At 55.8% G+C, this 6,000-nt stretch overlaps 1 protein-coding gene across 2 annotated transcripts in view; it reads right to left on the minus strand.

Annotated features, from left to right (window-relative positions):
• IL1RAP (interleukin 1 receptor accessory protein) overlaps positions 1–4,754 on the minus strand; it is a 140,674-nt gene extending 135,920 nt beyond the window's left edge. For both annotated transcript variants that reach the window (XM_074297870.1, XM_074297869.1), the window contains exon 1: positions 4,253–4,754. The gene's annotated coding sequence lies outside the window, so the exon portion shown is untranslated. The remainder of the gene's footprint in view (positions 1–4,252) is intronic.
• Between the last annotated feature and the right edge of the window lie 1,246 nt (positions 4,755–6,000).

Consider the following 6,000-nt stretch of genomic DNA (forward strand, 5'->3'; position numbering starts at 1 on the left):
TAGATAGATAGATAGATAGATAGATAGATAGATGGATAGATACATAGATAGACAGATAGATACATGGATAGAGAGATATATAGATACATGGGTAGACAGATAGATACATAGATAGATAGATACATGGATAGATAGATACATAGACAGATACATGGATAGACAGATAGATACATGGATAGATAGATACATAGACAGACAGATAGATACATAGATAGATAGATAGATACATGGATAGAGAGATACATAGATAGACAGATAGATACATGGATAGATAGATACATAGACACATAGATAGACAGATACATGGATAGATAGATACATAGATAGACAGATACATGGATAGACAGATAGATACATGGATAGATAGATACATAGACACATAGATAGACAGATACATGGATAGATAGATACATAGATAGACAGATACATGGATAGACAGATAGATACATGGATAGATAGATACATAGACAGACAGATAGATACATAGATAGATAGACAGATAGATACATGGATAGATAGATATATAGGTAGATAAATCGACCAACAGACTTCTGGATGGATGGGCAGACAAGTAGATAGACTGATAATGAAATTCTATTTCCACTTCTGAAAAAAAGTGGGAGCTCTTCCAGTGCTAGCTCAAAATAGCTATCTTCATAGAAGCAGAGAAAGTCCCTGAGCATATCTGAGCCTCAGTTTCTCTGTAGAATAAGAGACTTGGACTAAATGATCTCCATAAGTCTTTCAAGTTCCAAATGCATAATCCTATACTCCCATGGTAGCTTCGCACCATCTGAGAAAAGGCAAGGAAGCTCAGGGAGAACAAAATAGACAGATTCAACTAAGAAGCATGGACTTGAACCTTGATTTTCTCACCAGTTTGGATAGAATTTCACTTTTGTTAGCCCCCAGCCAGATTTGGGCACAATACACTGGGCATTTGGGCCAATATCCTTCACAAGGACTAAAAGTATCAGAATTTAGTGATACTCAGTGCTCTTATCCCCTTAAAATCAAAGAAAGATTCCTGTTGATGTGTTAGTCAGCCAGTTTTATAGATGACGCAGGTAAAGATAAGGAAAGTCAAGTGATTTGCCCATGGATCAAAGACTAAATGGTGCCAGAAGTGGGGTTCAATATGTAGGGGTCCTGACTCCTTTTTCACTGGGCTGCCTTGCCCCATTTGCTCCAGAAAATAAAATATTCAACCTTCTGAGAATTATTCTAAATTGCATGTCATTGTATGGAATCTGGTAACCAGACATTCTCCCAGTTCCACAAATGTGACTCAGTCGTTTCAGAAACCTTTGTTCATGCCCCACCATGCACTAGTCACCATGGCAGATGGTGGGAATGTAGATATCACAGGGTCATCGTTATGGACCTGGAAGGAAGCTTAAAGTAGATTCACACTAATGGTCTTATTTTTCAGAGTGGGAAACTGAGATGAAGTCAGTCTCCACTGCCACATGTCTGCCCTCTGGAATCAAACGGATGGAGTTCAGCCCCCTCTCCTGGATAGTACTTCAAATCCTTCAAGCCAGATGCTGTAGCCTCTTCTCCAAACTCAAGTCTTTCCTTCTTCAGGCTAAACATCTGCCCTTTTTTCAGCTGCAAAGACCTGCCATGCAATCTCTGGATGCCACATCTCCAGTCCCTTCGCCATTGGCAGACCTCTCAGGGCTCTCCAGCTGCTCAATGGACTTGACAAAATGTAGCCTAACCGCTCGAAGCCAGTGTGCCAGTGAGGTCTGACCAGGGCAAGGGATGACAGGTAGCTCACTTCCCTGTCCCTTGGGATGTCCAGGACACACTCTAAAATGTGGGGAAATGTGCTGCCTCGCGAACAGGACCAGAGGTCACTTGGGAGTTTCACGAGGAGTACTTTGCCATAATTCTCCTGCCCATTTTGAGCTCATTCCTCCCGGAATGGAAAGGAAAAACAAGAACCACATTTCAAACCTCTCTCCTTGCCCTTGGCCTGATCTTAGGTTCAAAGACGGCCTTTTGCCACTGAACACAAAAGCAAGCGTGTCCTGGCTGGGAGTTCAGCCCCACCATCCAGCTGCATCCTCTCACTCCCCTGCCCACCTCAGCCCCAAACACACACAGATCCCCATCAATACAATCCACCCATGCTCTAAGCGGTAAAGATGTGGCAGGGCTGCTCCAAACGGTGCTCACTCAATTAAGGGAGTCTGCTGACTACAGGGGCAGCAGTAAATAATTGCAAGCAAGTCATCGGGAATAAAATCAATTGTCAGAGCTCGACAAACAACAACATTTAATTAAAGGATTGGATACCCACAATCAGGAAGCAAATGGGGCTTTTTTCCCTTCTTTTTTTTTCCTTCCTTACCCTCCTTCCTCCCCCCCTTCTCTCTCTCTCTCTCTCTCTCTCTCTCTCTCTCTCTCTCTCTCTCTCTCTCTCTCTCTCTCTCTCTCTCTCTTTCCCTCCCTCCCTCCCTCCCTCCCTCTTTCCTTCCTTCCCTCCTTCCCTCCCTCCCTCTCTCCCTCTTTCCTTCCTTCCCTCCTTCCCTCCCCCTCCCTCTTTCCTTCCTTCCCTCCTTCCCTCCTTCCCTCCCTCCCTCTCTCCCTCTTTCCTTCCTTCCCTCCTTCCCTCCCTCCCTCTCTCCCTCTTTCCTTCCTTCCCTCCTTCCCTCCCCCTCCCTCTTTCCTTCCTTCCCCTCCTTCCCTTCCCTCCCTCTCTCCCTCTTTCCTTCCTTCCTTCCCTCCCTCCCTCCCCTGGTTGTTCTGCTTCCTCAAGATTGGATCCAGAGAAACTGGTCCAGCTAACAGACCTGAGCCAGATTACTTGCCCGCCCCCCCCCCAAGTCGAGTCACACAGGTGGCCATGAAACATACAGAAAATGAGGGACAACGGGTCCAATGTCACCACTGCTGCCCCCGGAAGGGTGCAGAGGGGTGGGTCCAGTCTCTTCATTTGAGTGGGAAGAAGAAGTTCCCCCTGCATGTCTCTTCACCGAGCACACGATTGGGGGGGGGGGGAACAGCATCGTTGCCGCTCCCCACTCTGACACATTTAGTGAATGCATTTATGGTTCCGGAGCCTCCGTTCCCTCCTGCGGGTAATGAGGGGGCTGGGTTGCAGGTCCTCTGGAGTCACTTCTAGTTCTAGACTCACGGACGCTGGGAGGCAGGCAGTGGACATATCCTTATACCTATTCCCCGGTTGCAGACTGCGAGGTTCAGAGACACTGTTCCCTGCCTCCTGTGCCACAGCCAATGTCAAGAGCAGGGGCTTGGACTCCTCTCCTGAGCCTTCCCAGGCCGCACCATTTTTCATGGGATCACAGATCTCAGGCTGAAAGGGGGCCGGGAGCCCCTCGAGACCTCCCCCCTTTATTTTACACTTGAGGCACCTGAGATCCGGGAGATTAAGCAGCTCAGGGCGTGCGAGGCACAATGGCAACCCAAGCCCTGGGAATCTGGAGCCTGTGCCGGGACCAAGCCACCTTCCCAAACGCTCTCCCCCAACGCCCGAGGACAGTCCCCTAAATCCGGTAGCATGCGCAAATAGCAGCGGATTGCTGGCCAAATATAGTCCGGCTGCTCCGTTTTAGAACTCCCGAGCTGCGAGCCCAGGTGAAAGATCCCGCTCCGGATCACCCTTTCAAAATAAAAGTCGGGTGGAAGAGGAGCCGGGGCTCGGGAGGCATCTAAAGTTTGGCTTTGTGTGCGTTTGTTTGCGCTCTAATCCCCAGCTTCTGTGGGAGTCTCGGAAGTTCGGCTGGAAAGGACACAGCTGGAACGTCAGAGCCGCTCCCGGCAAACGAGCCTTCTAGCCCGCACGGAGAGGCAGAGCCCTGGGCCCCACCAGGCAGTCGGAGAGCCCGAGGTGCCCACAGCGCCACGCTCCGCCCGTTCGCCTCAGCCCGCTCGGGATCCCTCGTGCGGCCGAGTCTGGCGCCCGCAGGGCGCCGTGCCAAGCCCCTGCCTCACGGGTACCCCCTGCGGAAAAGCGCTTGCGAGGCGGGAGCCCCGAGAGCAGCGGCCTTCCCGAGGGCTCCGCGCGCCGCCGGCGGTTCCCCCCCAGCCCTAGCTCGGTGCCCCCACCCCCGGGCTGTCCCCTCAGTCCCGGCAGGCAGCGCAGGACAGCTCCTCGCGAGGGAACGCGCCACGAGCCTCTGTGGCCCCGGCCGCAGCCAGGCGCGGAGCGGGCTTTGGGGCTGCAGGGGAGGAAGAGTTCCAGCCCGCATCTGCACCCCTTCCTCCCAGCTCCCACACTCACCTTAAGCCGGGGAGGCGGAGCCGGGCTGGGAGCGGGCTGCGGGCGGCTCTGCCCGGCGCTGCGTCCGGCGCTGCCCCCTGCGCTGCCCCCTGCGCCGCGCTGCCTCCTCGGGCGCTGCCCCCTGCGCCGCGCTGCCTCCTCCCGCGGTGCCGGAGCCGGGCTGCGGCCAGTCCGCCGAGCTTCCACTTACTTTCCCCCCTACTTTCCCTGTCGCTGTCCGCAGGGACGGGGCTCCTCCCCGGCGCTGCCCGATTGGCCCCAGCTGCTCCACCCCGAGCCCGGGCGGCCGGGCGGGCGCGAGCGGGCGCAGCCGGAGAGGATTTCCCGGGGAGGGCCCTCCCCGAAAGCGTGGGCCAGTTCCCGGCGCGCGCCGCCCGGGCGGGGAGCGGGAGCGGGACGCGGGGCAGGGCGGACCTCGCCTGGCGGCAGCCCGGGACCGCCCGAGACCGGGATCGTGCCCGAGGAAGCGGAGCTGGCAGCGAATGCCCGCCGGGAGAGTGGGAGCTCTGGCTGCCAGTCCGGGCCCGCCCCTGCCCTCCCCCGGCCCCGCCCGGCTCGCCAGTCTCCGCCCCTCGGCCCCGCCCCTCCCCGCTTCGCCCAGCCTCCCCGGGGAACATCTGGAGCGGCGTCTGGCCTCGCGGCGCGGCCGGACGGCTCCTCCTCTCCCCGGCCGCGCACGGGGGCGGGCACCGCGTCCCCCTCCCGGGGGCGGCCGCTTCTCCCGGCCCCGGCTCCCCCGGGACGGACCCGCCCGCATCCCCGTGGCTCCCCCGGCCGCCCCCACCCGCGCAGCCACAGCAGCCGCCCGGGAGGTCTCCCTCTGCCCTTCCTGCACAGGACGAGCGCTCGGCCGGCAGTGGGCTTAAACGGATCCACGGTGACTGTGCAAAGCACTGGCCTAGGCACCGCGGAGACAAAGCCGGAAATGCCAAATAAAAGGGGATGCCAAAAATGGGGGGGGGGGCAGGAGTGCTTGCTCATGGCCAGAGCCTGGGAGGGGGGGATCGAGGCCGCCTGGGAGACGGCGAGGGAGAGGCCCGGGCAGAGAAACCTTGGGCGTGGGAGAGAAGCCCCTGGGTGGGCAGCGACCTCCTGGCAGAGCCCAGCGGGGAGGGAGAATGGCCTGAGCCTCTGGAAGGAGCAGGCCTCTGGGGGAGCAGACAACAATCCGGTCTGGGGGGGGAGGGGGAGAACACTAATGGGAAAGGAGGCTGGCAAGGGAGGGCCGGTGAAAACTTCAGAGGTCCTCAAGTACTCAACAGAGGAGCTGCGGACCTAAGGCACAACGTCCCAGGCACTGGGCCAGGCACAGTCTACTGGGATTTGGTATCTAGAAGCAGTGGGAGCCACTGAAAGTTAGAGCAGGGGATAGTGACACGGTCAGATGGGGGTCTTGGAAAGATTATTTGGGAATTTGTCTGCCAAGGATTGGAGAGCAGAGATGATGGAAGGCAGAAGGAGATGTTAGGAGGCTCTTATTTTAATGAAGAGGAGGGCAAGGTGGTAGGAACCTCCAGATTCCAAAGGTGACTAGATGGAGAGTCAGTCAACAAGCATTTACTATTAAGCACCAGCTTTATGCCCCCATACCTAGACTCCTTCCTCTCGTGGCCTCCACTCCTAACTTCCCTGGCTCCTTTCAGATCCAAGTGAAAATCCCACACCACAAGAAGTCTCTCCCAATCCCTCTCTTCACTGCCTCCTCTCTTTGAATTATTGCCTGTCTTTCCTGTATACAATTCATTTGT

This window comes from Sminthopsis crassicaudata, chromosome 3 (assembly GCF_048593235.1).
Source record: "Sminthopsis crassicaudata isolate SCR6 chromosome 3, ASM4859323v1, whole genome shotgun sequence".
NCBI lineage: Eukaryota > Metazoa > Chordata > Mammalia > Dasyuromorphia > Dasyuridae > Sminthopsis > Sminthopsis crassicaudata.